The sequence below is a fragment of the Aegilops tauschii genome, chromosome 7, assembly GCF_002575655.3.
Source record: "Aegilops tauschii subsp. strangulata cultivar AL8/78 chromosome 7, Aet v6.0, whole genome shotgun sequence".
In the NCBI taxonomy this organism is placed as follows: domain Eukaryota; kingdom Viridiplantae; phylum Streptophyta; class Magnoliopsida; order Poales; family Poaceae; genus Aegilops; species Aegilops tauschii.
In genome coordinates, this window is record NC_053041.3 from 174,631,883 (window position 1) to 174,654,030 (window position 22,148).

Genomic DNA, 22,148 nt, shown 5'->3' on the forward strand with positions numbered 1-22,148 from the left:
TAACACTAATATTCTAGAATAATTAGTTTGACCATAGTTTGACCACAGTTTGACCAGATTTGACCAAGTTTGAAATTTTTTCCATTTTTTTCCACTCTAGATCTTAAAAGCCTCGTAACTTTTTTCTGTTAGGTTTTTGAGGATTTTGAAAATGTTTAACGGGGTTCCCCCAGTTAAATTCGGATGTAACTTTTCGAGTTGATGATTTTTCATATAAAAAACTTTTTAATCCGAGTTCGTATGCAAAAGTTATGCCCATTTTACAAATTCCAGAGAGATTTTGCAAATAAAGTCGAAATTCATATTTGTAAATTTTCCCAACAACTAGACAACATATCACATAGGAAACTTATTTTATTTTATTTTTTTGACATTTCCATCATTTTCTTTTGTTTTTTCTAAAACTGAAAAGGCGGTCCACAGGGGGAATAGAGTTTGAAAATTGCCCTATAGTCCCGGTTTGTGTCTCCAACCGGGACTATAGGTCAGACCCCTTTAGTCCCGGCTCATGGCACGAACCGGTACTAAAGGTTAGCCCTTTAGTACCAGTTTGTGCCACGAACCGGTACTAAAGGTGATCGTGGGGCCCCGGCCTGATGCCAGCCTGCCACCACCCCTTTAGTACCGGTTCGTGGCACGAACCGGTATTAAAGGTTCAACACGAACCGGCATTAATGCATAGCCGTTCGAACCGGCACTAATGCACACATTAGTGCCAGCTCAAAAGCAAACCGGCACTAATGTGCTTGACATTTGACCCTTTTTCTACTAGTGAACGGTTCTTGCTCAGCCCGTAGCAGCCACGTAAAACTTTGCAACAACAAAGTAGAGGTCGTCTAACTTGTTTTTGCAGGGCATGTTGTGATGTGATATGGTCAAGACATGATGCTAAATTTTATTGTATGAGATGATCATGTTTTGTAACCGAGTTATCGGCAACTGGCAGGAGCCATATGGTTGTCGCTTTATTGTATGCAATGCAATCGCCCTGTAATTGCTTTACTTTATCACTAAGCGGTAGCGATAGTCGTAGCAGCAATAGTTGGCGAGACGACAACGATGCTACGATGGAGATCAAAGTGTCGCGCCAGTGACGATGGTGATCATGATGGTGCTTCGGAGATGGAGATCACAAGTACAAGATGATGATGGCCATATCATATCACTTATATTGATTGCATGTGATGTTTATCTTTTATGCATGTTATTTTGCCTAGATCTATGGTAGCATTATAAGATGATCTCTCACTAATTTTCAAGGTATAAGTGTTCCCCCTGAGTATGCACCATTGCGAAAGTTCTTCGTGCTGAGACACCACGTGATGATCGGGTGTGATAAGCTCTACATTCAAATACAAAGGGTGCAAGACAGTTTTGCACACGCGGAATACTCAGATTAAACTTGACGAGCCTAGCATTTGCAGATATGGCCTCGGAACACTGTAGACCGAAAGGTCGAGCGTGAATCATATAGTAGATATGATCAACATAGTGATGTTCACCATTGAAAACTACTCCATCTCACGTGATGATCGGACATGGTTTAGTTGATTTGGATCACGTGATCATTTAGATGACTAGAGGTATGTCTATCTAAGTGGGAGTTCTTAAGTAATATGATTAATTGAACTTTAAATTTATCATGACCTTAGTCCTGGTAGTATTAGCATATCTATGTTGTAGATCAATAGCTCGCGTTTCGCTCCCCTGTTTTACTTTTGATATGTTCCTAGAGAAAACTAAGTTGAAAGATCTTAGTAGCAATGATGCGGATTGGATCTGTGATCTGAGGATTATCCTCATTGCTGCACAGAAGAATTATGTCCTTAATGCACCGCTAGATGACAGACCGATTGCAGGAGCAGACGCAGACGTTACGAACGTTTGGCAAGCTCGATATGGTGACTACTTGATAGTTTAGTGCACCATGCTTTACGGCTTAGAATTGGGGCTTCAAAGACGTTTTGAATGCCACAGAGCATATGAGATGTTCCAAGAGTTGAAATGTATTTCAGACTCATGCCCATGTCGAAAGGTATGAGACCTTTGACAAGTACTTTGCCTACAAGATGGAGGAGAATTGCTCAGCTAGTGAGCATGTGCTCAGAATGTCTGAGTACTACAATCACTTGAATCAAGTGGGAGCTAATCTTCCAGATAAGATAGAGATTGACAGAGTTCTCTAGTCAATATCACCAAGTTACTAGAACTTCATGATGAACTATAATATGCAAGGGATAACGGAAACGATTCCCAAGCTCTTCGTGATGCTGAAATCGACAAAGGTAGAAATCAAGAAAAGCATCAAGTGTTGATGGTTGACAAGACCACTATTTTCAAGAAAAGGGCAAAGGGAAGAAGGGGAACTTCAAGAAGAATGGCAAGCAAGTTGCTGCTCAAGTGAATAAGCCCAAGTATGGACCTAAGCCTGAGGCTAAGTGCTTCTACTGCAAAGGGACTGGTCACTGGAAGAGGAACTACCCCAAGTATTTGGCGGATAAGAAGGATGGCAAAGTGAACAAGCTATATTTGATATACATGTTATTGATGTGTACTTTACTAGTGTTTATAGCAACCCCTCGGTATTTGATACTGGTACAGTTGCTAAGAGAAGTAACTCAAAACGGGAGTTGCAGAATGAACAGAGACTAGTTAAGGGTGAAGTGACAATGTGTGTTGGAAGTGGTTTCAAGATTGATATGATCATCATCGCACACTACCTATACTTTCGGGATTAGTGTTGAACCTAAATAAATGTTATTTGGTGTTTGCGTTAAGCATGAATATGATTTGATCATGTTTATTGCAATACATTTATTCATTTAAAATCAGAGAATAATTGTTGTTCTGTTTACATGAATAAAACCTTTGATGGTCATACACCCAATGAAAATAGTTTGTTGGATCTCGATCGTAGTGATACACATATTCATAATATTGAAGCCAAAAGATGCAAAGTTAATAATGATAGTGCAACTTATTTGTGGCATTGCCGTTTAGGTCATATTGGTGTAAAGCGCATGAAGAAACTCCATGCTGATGGGCTTTTGGAATCACTTGATGCTTGTGAACCATGCCTCATGGGCAAGATGATTAAGACTCCGTTCTCCGGAACAATGGAGCAAGCAACTGACTTATTGGAAATAATACATACTGATGTATGCGATCCGATGAGTGTTGAGGCTCGCGGCGGGTATCGTTATTTTCTGACCTTCACAGATGATTTGAGCAGATATGGGTATATCTACTTGATGAAACATAAGTCTGAAACATTTGAAAAGTTCAAAGAATTTCAGAGTGAAGTGGAAAATCATCGTGACAAGAAAATAAAGTTTCTACGATCTGATTGCGACGAATATTTGAGTTACGAGTTTGGTCTTCAATTAAAACAATGTGGAATAGTTTCACAAATTCGTGCTACCTAGAACACCACAGCATAATGGTGTGTCCGAACGTCATAACCGTACTTTATTGGATATAGTGCAATCTATGATGTTTCTTACCGATTTACCACTATCGTTTTGGGGTAATGCATTAGAGACAGCTGCATTCACGTTAAATAGGGCACCATCTAAATCCGTTGAGAAGACACCATATGAACTGTGGTTTGGCAAGAAACCAAAGTTGTTGTTTCTTAATGTTTGGGGTTGCGATGCTTATGTGAAAAAGTTTCATCCTGATAAGCTCAAACCCAAATTGGAGAAATGTGTCTTCATAGGATACTCAAAGGAGACAGTTGGGTACACCTTCTATCACAGATCCGAAGGCAAGACATTCGTTGCTAAGAATGGATCCTTCCTAGAGAAGGAGTTTCTCTCGAAAGAAGTGAGTGGGAGGAAAGTAGAACTTGATGAGGTAACTGTACCTGCTCCCTTATTGGAAAGTAGTTCATCACAGAAATCAGTTCCTGTGACTCCTACACCAATTAGTGAGGAAGCTGATGATGATGATCATGTAACTTCAGACCAAGTTACTACCGAACCTCGTAGGTCAACCAGAGTGAGATCCGCGCCAGAGTGGTACGGTAATCCTGTTCTGGAGGTCATGTTACTTGATCATGACGAACCTACGAACTATGAGGACGCGATGATGAGCCTAGATTTCGCGAAATGGCTTGAGGCCATGAAATCTAAGATGGGATCCATGTATGAGAACAAAGTGTGGACTTTGGTTGACTTGCCCGATGATCGGCAAGCCATAGAAAATAAATGGATCTTCAAGAGGAAGACGGACGCTGATAGTAATGTTACTGTCTACAAAGCTAGACTTGTTGAAAAAAGGTTTTGACAAAGTTCAAGGTGTTGACTACGATGAGGTTTTCTCACCCGTAGCGATGCTTAAATCTGTCCGAATCATGTTAGCAAATTGCCACATTTTATGAAATCTGGCAAATGGATGTCAAAACTACATTCCTTAATGGATTTCTTAAAAAAGAGTTGTATATGATACAACCAGAAGGTTTTGTCAATCCTAAAGGTGCTAACAAAATGTGCAAGCTCCAGCGATCCATGTATGGACTGGTGCAAGCATCTCGGAGCTGGAATATACGCTTTGATGAGTTGATCAAAGCATATAGTTTTATACAGACTTGCGGTGAAGCCTGTATTTACAAAAAAGTGAGTGGGAGCACTACAACATTTCTGATAAGTATATGTGAATGACATATTGATGATCGGAAATAATGTAGAATTTTTTTGGAAAGCATAAAGGAGTATTTGAAAAGGAGTTTTTCAAAGAAAGACCTCAGTGAAGCTGCTTACATATTGAGCATCAAGATCTATAGAGATAGATCAAGATGCTTGATAAGTTTTTCAATGAATACATACCTTGAAAAGATTTTGAAGTAGTTCAAAATGGAGCAGTCAAAGAAAGAGTTCTTGGCTGTGTTACAAGGTGTGAAATTGAGTAATACTCAAAGCCCGACCACGGCAGAAGATTTAAAGAGAATGAAAGTCATTCCCTATGCCTCAGCCATAGGTTCTATAAAGTATGCAATGATGTGTACCAGATCTATTGTATACCCTATACTGAGTTTGGCAAGGGAGTACAATAGTGATCTAGGAGTAGATCAATGAACAGCAGTCAAAATCTATTATATTATTAAGACAATAGAAAACGAACGGTGAAGATTTATCACCTTAGAGTTATGATATTTGAACGGCTTAGATTTAGTAACATATAAGGCACATCCGATGAAGTAGAATATATTTTTTTTGACCGCCCACGCAATACTAGAATCAAACCTTGATATATCTAAAAAAAAAGAATCAAACCTTGATAAATCGATGTGTGCAAGTCGGTCACGTCCATAATTAGGAACGCAAAATCCTACTCCCCGCAAAAAGGAAAAACAAAGTGAGGCAAAATCCAGCTTGGTCTGACCGGCAGTTATTATGAGTCCGTGAAAACACAAACATGCACCAAGCCAATACATGCACGACGGTTCCAAGAAAAAGCAAATTTATATACCAGGAAACCTTCCGTGATAGACTCATATGTAATAGGGCAGTACATGCACGTAGAGAAAAAATGTGCATGGATCCAAGTTAAAAGAACGTATAACATATGCCATGCATTATAAAAGAAAAGTAAATAAACGACCCGTCAAACAAATGAACGTATGTATCAAATCAATAATTTTTTTCATTGCTTCGCTCTAATTCCACGTGACAAATTTATATTAGCTTATGTTAAAATCCAGCTAGGTGTGGAGTACCAATCCAATACGTAAAAGGGGTCTATTCAGGTGATTACCTTAGTAGTGACATCAGCAATGCATCAAATAAATAATTTTTTATTGCTTCATTCCAATTCCATGTGACAAATTGACATTAACTGATGCTAGCAAATACACTACGTAGTGAAAAAATAGTTGTTTGATTTATGCTTGAAAATTTCAGTCTAGAATAAACATTTAGTATCAGTTCCTGCAAAAAAAAAAATTAGTATCGGCACCAGCTACATGGAAAAAAAAGTCAGTACCACCTTGATATCTACTGAGTCGCCAAAGCAAAGGAACAATGACCCGTAACAACATATTAAACATTAAAAAATCATAATTATAGCAAGAAATATGGCAGCAAGGTTTACGCAACAAGATTAGAGAGATTTATAGCATGGGAAAAAAAATTTGCATTTGGCATGTTGGCATATTTAACCTAACCTTGGAATGCGGAACAAAAATTTAAATATTGATGTTAAATATCTTGGATGTTAGATGTATATCCATCTGTTCTAATACTAGAGAAATAGATTGACAAGCATGTGTAGATTGATAGGAGTGACATACAGAGGACTTGGGGCATATGCATGAACCAATAATCACAAGTAGTATATATAGGAATAATAGTAAACCACACTTTGTAAAAAGTGTATATTGTGTAACAGGGTCCAACAGGGTATCAACACCATCGTCCTCATGCACTTGTGGTGGCGCCCCATGAGCAATATGGACCTTTCGAACATCCTCAGAGCATGTGTTGCATTGTTGAAACAACATTGGAAAGTCACTGCTCAAAGCAAGAAGAAGCTGATGATGGCGAACATAGGATCGGATCATCATTTGAGAGAAGACAGCGATGGAAGGTGATGGACAAACATCCTAGATTCAGCCAGACATAACTAGGGAGGCCTAAACCTCCCTACATTATCAACGAAGCCAGTGTTGGCCATGCATGGCCAGTTGGACAAAAATACAAAACAACGAAACACGAACGGTCATTGGCCACTCCAATGAACAATGCCATCTAAGATCACCGAGACAAAAATGGACCCAAGATTTTGCCCTGATCGAAGCCCCACACTCGCTCCACTGACTCCCATTAACATTGTTAGAACGAGAACATGACGGGAGAACTTATTCAACATCGCCAATGATGCCGTCGCCTCGCTGCCGCAGGTTAATTAGACACCAAGACCAGGCGCGAGCAGAGCTAGGATCCGATGATCTAATCATGGTCAAATCCAAATTGGGCTTTTCCCAACCTCACTTGCATCGGAAGGCATCTGGAAGTGAGGGGAACCGGCAGTGGTGGTAGTACTTACGTGGAATCCGCATAACCTTTACTAAATGCATAACCTTTACTAAATGGGACATTAACCGAAGTCTCAAACATGTTTTCTTTAGACATGCATGCTTGACGTTATTATTTATTTTTTCAATGATATGTCAAATACTAATATTGTAGCATATGAAATCAGCCACTCCATAGTAAAGTTGCAACAAGTAATATGGATATAAGGAAGAACCAATTTTTGGCAAGAAAAAAATGAAAAGAAAAGAAATACCAAATAAGATGTTGGATGTTGTATTTCGGCCAAGAGTTTTAGTAAAATTAGATGTCTTACACCAAAAGATACATTAGCGGTTCAAAGCATGTATTACCTAAAACATTTAAACTAAATATGATAATTACACAAATAAAGAAAATGGTAACATATCTAGCCGCGCAAATGCGCGGGTCACCCCGCTAGTTATCCTTAGTGGAATAAGGATATGTTTCTCGATTATGGAGGTGACAAAAGGTTCGTCGTAAAGGGTTACGTTGACGCAAGTTTTGACACTGATCCAGATGATTCTAAGTCTCAATATGGATACATATTGAAAGTGGGAGCTATTAGCTAAAGTAGCTCCGTGCAGAGCATTGTAGACATAGAAATTTGCAAAATACATACGGATCTGAATTTGGCAGACCCGTTGACTAAACTTCTCTCACAAGCAAAACATAATCACACCTTAGTACTCTTTGGGTGTTAATCACATAGTGATGTGAACTAGATTACTTACTCTAGTAAACCCTCTGAGTGGTGGTCACATGGCGATGTGAACTATGGGTGTTAATCACACGGTGATGTGAACTATTGGTGTTAAATCATATGGCGATGTGAACTTGATTATTGAGTCTAGTGCAAGTGGAAGACTGAAGGAAATATGCCCTAGAGGCAACAATAAAGTTGTTAAATTTCCTTATATCATGATAAATATTTATTATTCATGCTAGAATTGTATTAACCGGAAACCTAGTACATGTGTGAATATATAGACAAACTAAGTGTCACTAGTATGCCTCTACGTGACTAGCTCGTTGAATCAAAGATTGTTAAGTTTCCTAGCCAAAGACATGAGTTGTCATTTGATTAACGGGATCACATCATTAGGAGAATGATGTGATTGACTTGACCCATTCCGTTAGCTTAGCACTTGATCGTTTAGTATGTTGCTATTGCTTTCTTCATGACTTATACATGTTCCTATGACTATGAGATTATGCAACTCCCGTTTACCGGAGGAACTCTTTGTGTGCTACCAAACGTCACAACGTAACTGGGTGATTATAAAGGTGCTCTACAGGTGTCTCCGAAGGTACTTGTTGAGTTGGCATATTTCGAGATTAGGATTTGTCACTCCAATTGTCGGAGAGGTATCTCTGGGCCCACTCAGTAATACACATCACTATAAGCCTTGCAAGCATTGTAACTAATGAGTTAGTTGCGGGATGATGTATTACGGAACGAGTAAAGAGACTTGCCGGTAACGAGATTGAACTAGGTATTGAGATACCGACGATCTAACCTCGGGCAAGTAACATACGGATGACAAAGGGAACAACGTACGTTGTTATGCGGTTCGACCAATAAAGATCTTCGTAGAATATGTAGGAGCCAATATGGGCATCCAGGTTCCGCTATTGGTTATTGACCAGAGATATGTCTCGGTCATGTCTACATAGTTCTCAACCCCGTAGGGACCGCACGCTTAACGTTCGTTGACGATATAGTATTTATGAGTTATGTATGTTGGTAACCGAATGTTGTTCGGAGTTCCGGATAAGATCACGGACATGACGAGGATCTCCGGAATGGTCCGGAGATAAAGATTGATATATGGGATAATAGTGTTTGGTCTCCGGAAGGGTTCCGGAATTCATCGGAAGGGGTTCCGGATGTTTCCCGAAATGTTTGGGTACGAGAACACTTTATTTGGGCCAAAGGGGAAAGCCCACGAGGCTTTTGGAAAGTGCAACAGGAAGTTTTGCGGTGACCAGAGGCTAGACGCCAGGAACCCTGCCGTCTAGGGGGTAGACGCCGGGAACCCTGGCGTCTAGCCCTGGAGTCCGAGAAGGACTCTTGGCTTTCGGGAAAAACCGACTTTGAGGAGGCTTTTACTCCAAGTTTCGACCCCAGGGCTCAACATATAAATAGAGGGGCAGGGCTAGCACCAAAGATACATCAAGAAACACCAAGCCGTATGCCGGCAACCCTGTGCCCTCTAGTTTATCCTCCGTCATAGTTTTCGTAGTGCTTAGGCGAAGCCCTGCGAAGATTGTTCTTCACCAACACCGTCACCACGCCGTCATGCTACCGGAACTCATCTACTACTTCGCCCCTCTTGCTGGATCAAGAAGGCGAGGACGTCATCAAGCTGAACGTGTGCTGAACTCGGAGGTGCCGTGCGTTCGGTACTTGGATCGGTCGGATCGTGAAGACGTACGACTACATCAACCGCGTTGTCGTAATGCTTCCGCTTTCGGTCTACGAGGGTACGTAGACAAGCACTCTCCCCTCTCGTTGCTATGCATCACCATGATCTTGCGTGTGCGTAGGAAAACTTTTGAAATTACTACATTCCCCAACATGGCAACCATTGAGGGCAGCCGAGGTGGCTCAAGGTTGATGGGAGCCAGGTCGTCGGCTGCCCTAGTTTCTCTCCCCCCCCCCCACGTAGAGGAGGGGTTCTTCTCCATGGGATCCTTGGAGGCCGAGGCCTCCGCCTCAGCCATGGAAGCGTCGGCCCACCCCTTGTGGTGGCTTTCGGCGGGGCCTATTGAGAAGTTGCCTTCCCTAGCCCGTCAATAGTGGGGGAGGAATGATGATCCTCCGAGGCGCTTGGAGGAGGAAGCCTGCTCGACGATGCCTTGTCGCTGATGTTGGAGCATTGCGGGCTACAACAAGATAAATAATTATTCAAAGATTGCAAAGGATTGCGCTTGAGCATTTACTGCCTGTTCCAAAAGAAGTGATACCTTCTTGGTGGTGGCCTCGGCCGCCGTGTCTTGACAAGGTCGTCATTTGTTTCAGAGGAATCGACCTTGGTTGCAGCTGGGGGCTCCTGCGACATGGCATCGGCAGCCTTCATAAGGCTCTGACGTGTCCGGACCGCATGGGTCCTCGCGATGTCCTTGGACGCCGCCCTTTTCCTTTTTGGGGAGGAGGAGCCCTCATCTCCTTCCTCTTCATACGAGGAAAGGACTCAGATGTTCTCGGACCTGGCATCCACCGGGTCTCGAATCCAAAGTTCTTCCCTCTTCTTCTCCGGCTTCGTGGCCCTTGCCGTGGCATTTGGAGGCACCACAACCAGCAGAGCCTGCAGCTCAGGAGTCTAGTTGTCCTCGGACGATGGCACCGAGAAAATCATGAGCGCTACCTTGGACGCCCATTTCTGAAGAGAAAGGGAGGGTTAGACAAGCGTGAAACATAAGAACCATTGCTAAATACAAAAGATTGTTGGGAAACGTTGCATGGAAAACAAAAAAAATCTATGCACACGCAAGATCTATCCATGGAGATGCATAGCAATGAGAGGGGAGAGTGTGTCTATGTACCCTCGTAGACCGTAAGCGGAAGCGTTTGTTAACGCGGTTGATGTAGTCGAACTTCTTCTCGCTCCAACCGATCGAGTACCGAACGTACGACACCTCCGCGTTCAGCACACGTTCAGCTCGGTGATGTCCTCCGCCTTCTTGATCCAGCAAGATAGCGAGGTAGCGGATGAGTTCCAGCAACACGGCGGCGTGGTGACGGTGATGGTGAAGCTATCTCCGCAAGGCTTCGCCTAAGCACTACGAAAATATGACCGAGCGTGTAAACGGTGGAGGGGAGCGCCGCATACGGCTAAGACAATCTTGTGTCCCTTGTGTGGCGCCCCCTCCCACATATATATAGGTGGGGGGAGAGGGGAGGCAGCCAGGCGCACCAAATAGATCGCCGGCCAGCCCGAGGGCTCCTGCCCTGCCCTGCGCCCCCTGCCATAATTCCCCATAGGGGAAGGAAAGAGGAGGATAGGGAAGTGAGGGAGTCCTGGACTAAGGGGTCCTCGGGAGTCCGTCCTGTTATTCATTGGGCCGGACTGATGGGCTGTGAAGATATGAAGGCCGAAGACTATACCCATGTCCGGATTGGACTCTCCTTGGTGTGGAAGGCAAGCTAGGCGACCGACTAAGAAGATTCCCTCTTATGTAACTAACCCCATGTAACCCTAGATCTCTCCGGTGTCTATATAAACCGGAGAGCATAGTCCGGATAGGCGGATACTCATTACCATATTCACATAGGCTAGACTTCTAGGGTTTGGCCATTACGATCTCGTGGTAGATCAACTCTTGTAATACTCATATTCATCAAAGATCAATCAAGCAGGAAGTAGGGTATTACCTCCATAGAGAGGGCCCGAACCTGGGTAAACATCGTGTCCCCGTCTCCTATTACCATCGATCCTAGACGCACAGTTCCGGACCTCCTACCCGAGATCCGCCGGTTTTGACACCGACAGGAAGGAAGGAGGAGGCCTACTCCCCTCTTTCCTTCTCTCCCTTAGGGCTAGTTGTCATGGAGGGGCGCATCAGCCCCTTGTGGGCTGGTGTGCTCCCTTCTCTTGGCCCATATGGCCCATAGACCTCCCGGGGCTTCCCGGAACCCCTTCCGGTAACCCGATGACTACCAGGTACACTCAGAAACACTTCCGGTGTCCGAATACCATCACCCTATATATCAATATTTACCTCTCGACCATTTCGAGACTCCTCGTTTGTCCGTGATCTCATCCGGGACTCCGAACAACATTCATTCACCAAAGCATATAACTCATATAACACTATATCGTCAACGAACGTTAAGTGTGCGGACCCTATGGGTTCGAGAACTATGTAGACATGACCGAGACACCTCTCCAGTCAATAGCAAATAGCGGAACCTGGATGCCCACATTGGCTCCTACATATTCTATGAAGATCTTTATCGGTCGAACCTTAGGACAACATACGTAATTCCCTTTGTCCATCGGTATGTTACTTGCCCGAGATTCGATCGTCGGTATCTTCATACCTAGTTCAATCTCGTTACTGGCAAGTCTCTTTACTCGTTCTGTAATACATCATCTTTCAACTAACACCTTAGTCACTTTGCTTGCAAGGCTTCTTATGATGTGTATTACCGAGAGGGCCCAGAGATACCTCTCTGATACACGGAGTGACAAATCCCAATCTCGATTCACGCCAACTCAACGGACACCTTCGGAGATACATATAAAGCATCTTTATGATCACCCAGTTACGTTGTGATGTTTGATAGCACACAAGGTATTCCTCCGGTATCCGGGAGTTGCATGATCTCATGTTCGAAGGAACATGTATTTGACATTACGAAAGCAGTAGCAATAAACTGAACGATCATATGCTAGGCTAATGGATGGGTCTTGTCCATCACATCATTCCTCCTAATGATGTGATCCCGTTATCAAGTGACAACACATGTCTATGGTTAGGAAACCTTAACCATCTTTTGATCAACGAGCTAGTCTAGTAGAGGCTCACCAGGGACACAGTATTTGTTTATGTATTCACATATGTATTTAAGTTTCCGGTCAATACAATTCTAGCATGACTAATAAACCTTTATCATCAATAAGGAAATATAATAATAACAACTTTATTATTGCCTCTAGAGCATATTTCCATCTGTTGTAGCTACAATCCGGCCCGTCCGCAGGGAACTCATTTTGGGACGGCTTGAAGAGTGCTGTCCACATCCGATCTATGTTGCAGCAGAAGAATTTCTGCAGCGTTGGTGTGTCCTCGGGCTTGTAAAGACACATAGGACTGGCTCGGAGCTAGAGGGGAAGGATGTACCGGTGTAGCATCACATTCACCACATCTACCAGCTTTAACTTTTTTTGAGGTTCCGGATCCGCTCTTGAAGAGCCTCGACCTCGTCTTGATTGCCCCACTCAAGGCCGTGTTTCAGCCACAACATCAGCTTCCTTGGAGGATTGCCTGTCGGTGTCAAAACCGGCGGATCTCGGGTAGGGGGTCCCGAACTGTGCATCTAAGGTCGATGGTAACAGGAGACAGGGGACACAATGTTTACCCAGGTTCGGGCCCTCTCTATGGAGGTAATACCCTACTTCCTGCTTGATTGATCTTGCTGAATATGAGTATTACAAGAGTTGATCTACAACGAGATCGTAATGGCTAAACCCTAGAGGTCTAACTTGTATGACTATGGTAATGTATATATCCTCTCTCCGGACTAAGTCCTCCGGTTTATATAGACACCGGGAGGATCTAGGGTTACACAAGGTCGGTTACAAAGAAGGGAATCTTCATATTTGGCCGCCAAGCTTGCCTTCCACGGCAAGGAGAGTCCCATCCGTACACGGGTGCAGTCTTCGGTCTCCGTATCTTCACAGCCCATCAGTCCGACCCATGGCTAACAGGCCAGACGCCCGAGGACCCCTTAGTCCAGGACTCCCTCAGTAGCCCCTAAACCTGGCTTCAATGACAAGGTATCCGGCGCGTAGATCTGTCTTCGGCATTGCAAGGCAGGTTGCTCCTTCCGAACTCCAAAATAGTCTTCGGACGTATCGACGTGTCCGGACCTGTAACACACACACCACACACAACCGCAGAGAGAATATAATTTGTACACGAGTCCAATCCGCTGACAACTTTTTGTAATCATGACATCACGTCTGCCCGGTCACAATTTTGAACCATTTTTCATCTGCCGCTTCACGTTTCGAGACGCGGTTGCCATTGGCACGTCTTGTCAAAGCAGAGATCGTGCCCCTTATTGCGGGATTCTTATCAATACGGGCGTGGGTAACCCAACCGTACCATTTGCACAGTCCTTGGGAATAGGCGAGTTTTGAGGCATGTGGGGAGGCGTTCAATATTCACTGCCTTTATAAGGGGATAAGGATTCCGCCTTCTTCTCCCACGCCTTCTCTCTTCCTCCGCCCTTCCACTCTTGAGCTCCAGCGCACAAGTTCTCATCTTCTTCCCACTCAAGCTAACACTCAACCATGTCCGGATCTGGAGGCCAAGGCAAGTGGATGGTCTCCTCCGTCAAGGAGAAGGACATTACTGAGCTTCGGGCGGCTGGGTACTTGGCGAAGGAAATTGCCCACCGTCTTTCGGCCCAGGGACAAGTCATCCCCACGCCGAAGCCCAACGAGAGGGTGGTATTTATCCCTCATTTCCTCCGTGGGCTAGAGTTTCCGCTCCATCCTTTCGTCCGCGGGCTGATGTACTATTATGGGATAGACTTCCATGATCTATCCCCGAACTCCTTCCTCAACATCTCGGTGTTCATCGTCGTGTGTGAGGCCTTCCTCCGCATCCAACACCACTTCGGGCTGTGGCTCAAAGTCTTCAACGTGAAGCCAAAGGTGGTGGATGGCCAGCACGCGGAGTGTGGAGGAGCCATGGTGAGTAAGCTGCCCAATGTCTCCTGGCCGAAAGGCACTTTCGTGGAGACTGTCAAGGAATGGCAGAAACAATGGTTCTACATTACAGAACCCCGCGGCACCAACTGGGCCGCAGTTGCCGAATTCAACTCCGGTGCTCCAATGCAGCTCACCTCCTGGGTCGAGAAGAGCCTGAACTGGTGTTCGCCAGATGAGCTGATAGCGCTACAGACGCGCGTTCAAAGCATGGTGGACAAGGATGTCAAACTTGTCGATATAATCCAGGTGATGCTAGTTCGCCGGATTCTCTCGTGCCAAAGCCGAAGTCTCCCGCTATGGAAGTTCAATCCGAAGAAGCACCATACCCTGAAGAGGCTCTTCGAGACCACGCACAAAGATGCCTAGAAGTTGATCTTCAAGGGCAACGAGATACCGCCAGCCACATATTCGGATTGCGGGCACGACATTAACCACCCCGCCAGCGAGGTGAGTTTCCAACGCGTCCTCTACTTGTTTGCTTCAAGGAGGATATCTGAACTCTTACCGTTATTGCTTCTTCAGGAATGGACGGAGAGGGCGAAGCGGATCCAGTGTCCGGCTCCGCTGCCTGAAGAACCAGTCATTCCGCGTTTAGCGAAGATGCTGGTGTCGGCGCCCTATACAGCGCCGGCGAAGAAGGCCAAGGGGGTCCGGAGTGGCCCCCGTCGCAAGGGTGCTTCGGACACGACGTCCGAAGACAAAACCCGCTCCTCCGCCGCCGAAGATGATGACAATGAGGAGGAGGAGGAGAACAACCTTCCCCCTGATGAGGGAAGGAAGAAGAGGGCGGCCTCCATGAACCTGGAGGCGGGGACATCCAAGAAAGGAAGGGCTCCTTCGCGGATAACTCCGCGTGGGACGTCGACAGCAGTCCGGAGCGACACCCCCGCACTAAGCCTCAAGCTGCATCGTAAGTGCTATGACTCCCGCATACCCACATGTCCAGCCTCTCCTCTTCAATGTACTGACATGGTTAATTATGCTATTGCAGTCCGGCCCACGACAGCTCCCAGCGATCCTGATCAAGAGGTTCATTGGACTCAAAGGAGATGGCCAGCAAGACACCGCCGGCCGCTTACTCTCCCAAGGCAAAGGAGACGACGAGGTGCTCTCCCAACGGACCTTCCCAGGCCAGGGAGAGGCTCAAGAGGTGCCCGAAGGCGAAGCCCCCGTCGCCGAACACCGGGGGGAGCCAATCCCCCTGGAGACTGGGGATGAGGGCCATATTCAGTTCGGCCCTCAACCGGACTTGATTCCGGAGACCGATACGGCTCCGGAATCCGGCACGCAACCTTCTTCGAAAGAAGGGGGTATGTCTATTCCACCGGTGACCCCTGTCCAACCAGGGGCACCAGATAATCTGCTGGAAGCGCTGCGAGGCGCTTCCATTGTGGATGAGCACCGTGTTCTTATGGGCACGGTGATTGAAAGGGTTCAGTCCGCCAAGAGCGGACTAACCAAAGCCTGCAGCAGCCTGCTGACAGGTTTTGAGGTAAGCGACGCAAAAAGAGAAAATCCCAATATAGACAGTATCCCCTGAGACACTGTCCGGTGTTTTGGGAAGAAAAAACGGACAAAGGATCAATCCTTTATTGCAGGAAACTAACTAAATTTGTCTGGAATGAATATGCAGGCGTCGCTGCGGGCCGCGGCCTCACATGCTGCCGAAGTCTCCGAACTGAAGCGGAGACTGGAGCAGGCCAAGGAGGAGCTCGGCCAGGTGAAGAGGCGGCTCTAGGAGAATCAAGGTATGTAATAACCCGTGAAATATTCGGAAAAAAATGATTATATATATTGACCGAAGTGTCATGATATGTATAGGAGCAACGACCGAGGTCGAGGCCCTGAAGAAGGCCCTGGCCGAAGCCAAGGGGAAGGCTGTCCAGGAGCAGGACGCCCATAAGAAGCTCAAGGCCCGGGTCAATGAGGGCCAACAGGAGCTCCAGGACACGGTGAGGAAGTGCGAGACCTTGGAGCGCGATGCATCGGTTCGAGAGACCGAACTCGCCAAGGCTCGTCAGAGCGCGGAGACGGCCCGGAATGAGGCCCAGGGCGCCCTGCAAGAGATCCAGGAGGCTAGGAAGATCACGGCGGGTAAGGCATTTAGTATGCAAAGTAAGTATATGAGGAAGAAGTATTTCTTACTAACCCGGATTCAGAGTTCTCCAGGAGCCTTCGCAGATCTGCCGCGCAGTGTGTCCGACGCCGCGGAGTTCTTTTGAGCTGAAGAAGGGAGCTCCACGGAGAAATTGTTCTGGTCGCAGTATCTTGTGCCAGAGCATCCCGTGCCCTTCACCGATCAGTTGAAACAGCTGGTGGAGCTGCATAGGGTGGCCGAACTAGCCATGAACGATTTGATAATCCGGCTATGGCCAGCCGAAGCTATGCCCGGCAGCTACTTCGGACTCGTGAAGCGGCTGGTGAACGCCTGTCCTCGGCTAGACGTCGTCAAGTGATTGAGGGTGCGCGCATGGCCTTCGCCTGTTGCAAGATGTGGTGGGCGAAGATGGACGCCGTCGAGCTGACCAGGGGGCCGCCAGAGGGCAAGGAGCACCGCACACCCGAGCGCTATTTTGTGGATGTCCTAGAGGGGTCTCGCATTGCAGCAGTGCAGTGTGGGCAAGACATTATTTTCGAATGAATACATTCATGTTGTCTTTGCCTTGAATGATGAAACGAAGTTGGTTTGTAATATAATGTCTGTTATGTTTTAATTTTTTCCTCCTGTGCGGCCGTGTTGTATGAAATCTGAGGGTTGGCGAGTCATCGGCTTCTGCCCCCACGTAGGTAGTACGGAGGTGTTTGGGATGGAATCTAAACAATCTTGATCCAATTATATGGTCCATGAAGGATTTGTTTAGCGCAACGAACTAGGCAATCAGACTATGCGGCTTGAACGCCCTCACTTAGCCATAGGAGTTTTACAATAAAACATGTGCGCAACCCCTAGTGTCCGAACAAGAGTGCTATGAGCGTCTGATCAAGAAGTTCCGATCCTTCGCGTAATGCGGGAGAAATCTCCAACGATTTGCAACCTCCGAACAGCTGACCGGCTCTCTCCGTATCATGACAGTCAGTTTTCGGCTTTCTCTACTGAGGTGCTCCTTTGGATAAACCAAGGCACAATCACAGTAGTTCTCCCTTTACTACCTTAGCCAATATAGCAGAACGTAAGGTAGCAAGCACAGGAGCCGGGCAACCCAACTATTGACCAAAGACATGATTCGGAGCCAATGCATATAGTGCTAAATTTGGGGTGCCGAACTATATTGTAAAAGTGTTCGGACTTTTGTTGCCATGTTGTGGGGTGCTATGAAGCCCGTAGCAAGTTGGAACGCCCCGAGTGTATGGGTGCTATCTAATAGAATTACCAGAAAGAAAAAAGGAAGAAGCAGTGGTAAGCTAAGTCATGGAAATTTCGGCTGCAAACTGTTTCTATTATAATTTCATTGGTGCATTAAAGCGCATTTATACAAGTAGTGCAATAAGCTGAAAGGCTATTTACTATGCCTTCACCAAGAGAGAGCTGCGTATGGGTCCTGAAGATAGGTAAAGGGATCGTTAAAGAGACCACCTAAGAGTTTTCCAGTACGTCCATGCTTCTTGTTGTCTTGGTGTGTTTGTCCTTCAAGAGGACCAATGATCAGGCCGCCAGGAAAGACCTGTAAGAAGAAAGAAATAAAAGGAGAAATGGAAATAGTGAAAGTATGAGTGTCCGGGGCGGTCGAGCTGCCCTGTGGATCACAATTTAGCTACGCCTCCGTCGATGCCCATGGGATTTTGAGTGCGTAGTTATGTACGCGCGGCACGACTGCCACCACTTGATAGGGACTGAGACGGAGGCCGGATTGCTAGTCGAGCTCCTGACGAGCCAAGCTGTCCTGCTGCAGGGTAGTTCAGACCCTCTTAACGGTGTCCATGGGCTCGGCAGCCGAATTAGGGTTCTGCTTGAGAAGGCCACTCTGTACTTCTGCTGCTAAGGGAGCTGTGTGCTCCTCAGTATGGAGAGAGCGTTCCGTATTTCCGTTGAACGTGATGATGCCGCGTGGACCGGGCATCTTGAGCTTGAGATAAGCATAGTGTGGCACTGCATTGAATCGCGCAAATGCGGTTCGTCCGAGCAGTGCGTGATAGCCGCTGCGAAAGGGGGCGATGTCGAAGATTAAATCCTCACTTCGGAAATTGTCCGGAGACCCGAAGACAACCTCTAGCGTGATTGAGCCCGTGCGACGGGCCTCCACACCTGGTATGACTCCTTTAAAGGTAATCTTTCTGGGCTTGATCCCTGATGGATTGATGCCCATATTTCACATTGTATCCTCATAGAGCAGATTGAGGCTGCTACCTCCGTCCATAAGGACGCGCGTCAGGTGAAATCCATCAATGATAGGGTTGAGGACTAGCGCGGCCGAACCGCCATGACGGATACTGGTCGGATGATCCCGACGATCAAAGGTGATCGTGAATGATGACCATGGATTGAATTTTGGGGCGACTGGCTCTATCGCGTAGACGTCCCTTAGTGCGCGCTTGCGTTCCGTTTTAGGGATGTGTGTAGCATATATCATGTTTACTGTTTTGACTTGGGGGGGGGACTTCTTCTGTCCCCCTGTGTTCGGTTGCCGGGGCTCCTCGTCGTCGTCCTCACTTTGTGATCCCTTTTCCCTGTTCTCAGCGTTTAATTTGCCGGCCTGTTTAAAAACCCAACAATCTCTGTTGGTATGATTAGCTGGTTTGTCTGGGGTGCCATGTATCTGGCACGAGCGATCGAGTATGCGGTCCAGGCAGGATGGTCCCTGATTGTTTCTCTTGTACGGTTTGTTCTGCTGGCTGGACTTGGAGCCGCTGAATCCGACATTGACTGTAGTGTCATCAGTATTATCGCCATTGTTTCAGCGTTTGTGTCTGTTACGTCAGAGCTTGCCGTTGTTGTTCTTAACCTCAGAGGGGCCTGCCTCGCTGGCTGTGTTTTTGCTACGAGCCAACCAACTATCCTCACCCGCACAAAAGCGGGTCATGAGTGCCGTGAGGGCTGCTATAGATTTTGGCTTTTCATGGCTGAGGTGCCGGGCGAGCCATTCGTCGCGAATGCTGTGTTTAAAGGCCGCTAGGGCTTCAGCATCCGGACAATCGATGATCTGGTTCTTTTTAGTTAGGAACCTAGTCCAGAACTTCCTAGCTGACTCCCCGGGCTGTTGAACTATGTGGCTTAAGTCATCGGCGTCTGGTGGCCGGACATATGTACCTTGGAAGTTGTCGAGGAAGGCCTCTTCCAAGTCCTCCCAGCTGCCAATAGAATTTTCAAGCAGGCTGTTTAACCAGTGCCGAGCTGGTCCTTTAAGCTTTAGCGGGAGGTATTTGATATGTGGAGGTCATCTTCCCGGGCCATGTGGATGTGGAGGATAAAGTCCTCGGTCCATACCGTGGGATCAGTTGTCCCGTCGTATGATTCAATATTCATGGGTTTGAACCCTTCGGGAATTCATGATCCATTACTTCATTAGTGAAGCAGAGAGGGTGTGCGGCGCCTCTATATCTGGCCGCATCGCGTCGTAGCTTCGATGGAGTCCGTCTGCAGTTATCGGCTCGGGTGTGACTAGGTTTGTCATGTCCGAATAGGTAGCCATTATCGCGTGTCGAGGGACGTCCTCGCGATCCATAAATCGATCGGGTGTATCCTGCTCTACTATCCAGGGTCTGCTGGAGGTCGTATGTGTGACCCCAAACTGTTTCGTCTCTATTTTTAGGAGGCGGTGGGGCAGGCTGTAGTTCGGCCTGAGTTGCTGCTCTATCCCGACCTCGTGGTGGCCGGTCCGCCGCACTGTCCAGACCACGTAGTGTTCGATTGGCCGCATTACGCGAGGGAGGTATGGGCTCTGGTGCCTCTTCATCAAACTGGGGTAGCAGCCTTCGCTTCGGGTAACTCTTGGTTGGGCGTCTGAGGCCGTATTCTTTGGCTGCCAGAACGTCAGTCCATCTGTCGACGAGCAGATCCCGGTCAGCTTGAAGCTGCTGCTGCTTCTTTTTCAGGCTCCTTGCGGTGGCTAATAGCTGGCGCTTGAAGCGCTCCTGCTCGAGAGGTTCCTCAGGCATGATGAAATCTTTGTTGCCGAGGCTTTCCTCATCCTCAGAGAGCGGACGATAACTACCGTCCTCCGAGTGTTGGGCCTGGCCTGTTCGTCGGGGCTAGCTTGCGCGTTTTCTTGCTCCTCCTATTCGGATGTTACCTCAGCAAGGTCTTCATTGTTTTCGGCATCGTCCGGAGTATTATTTTCTCCGGTGCCAGCATTGCTGTCTTTTGAACGACGTGACTTAGAGCGGCACGAGGACGCCGGCGTTTTTCCTGTGTCTCAGGAAGGTTATTCTCGACTGTATTTTCTTTGTCATCATCATTGGTTATTTTGGGTGTATCCACCATGTACACATCGTACGAAGAAGTGGTCGTCCAGCGTCCAGTAAATGGCGGGTTTTGGTCTTGCTCTTCATCAGCATCGTCGTCCATACCGTCGATGTCTTCGGAGCCGTAATCAAGCATGTCGGTTAAATCCTCGACCGTGGCTATGAAGTGGGTGGCGGGTGGGAAGCAAAATTCTCCATTGTCAGCCCCTAGTTCGAACCGAACATAGTTCGACTGTAAGTGCCCCGCCAAGGATAGGTTCTTTAATGAGCTTAGCACATCGCCCAAGGGCGAGTGCTGGAAGATGTCTGCGGTGCTGAACTCGAAGATCGATAAATGATCAAGTTCAGCATCCGCGGACTCACATGGTTCGGAACTTACACTCAGAGACGAGTCCGGAGTTCCGGTGACACAAATATTGTGTGGGGTTAAGTCCATGTGCGGCTCCAACGCCGGGAAATCTGTGGCCTCCGTGGTGGGGTTGAGCCTCCAATCCTTAGATGGTGCAGTATGCTCCGGACCTAAGGCCAGAGTAGTTACTGGAGCTATCTCCTGAACGCGGTCCGATGACAGATTCAGGTCATGTTCATCGAGGTGGTCAGGAGTGGTTGCCGCGATCTCGAATCCGGCAAAGATCAAGTCTCCGCGGATGTCCGTGACGTAGTTCAAGCTCCCAAATCTGACCTGATGGCCAGGGGCGTAGCTATCGATCTGCTCCAGGTGGCCAAACGAGTTGGCCCACAGCGTGAAGCCGCCGAACACGAATATCTATCCGGGGAGGAAGGTTTCTCCTTGGACAGCGTCATTGTTGACGATTGAAGGGGCCATCGAACCTTTTGGGGACGGCACAGTGGAACTCTCAATGAAAGCACCAATGTCGGTGTCAAAACCGGCGGATCTCGGGTAGGGGGTCCCGAACTGTGCGTCTAAGGTCGATGGTAACAGGAGACAGGGGACACAATGTTTACCCAGGTTCAGACCCTCTCTATGGAGGTAATACCCTACTTCCTGCTTGATTGATCTTGATGAATATGAGTATTACAAGAGTTGATCTACCACGAGATCGTAATGGCTAAACCCTAGAGGTCTAACTTGTATGACTATGGTAATGTATATATCCTCTCTCTGGACTAAGTCCTCCGGTTTATATAGACACCGGGAGGATCTAGGGTTACACAAGGTCGGTTACAAAGAAGGGAATCTACATATTTGGCCGCAAAGCTTGCCTTCCACGCCAAGGAGAGTCCCATC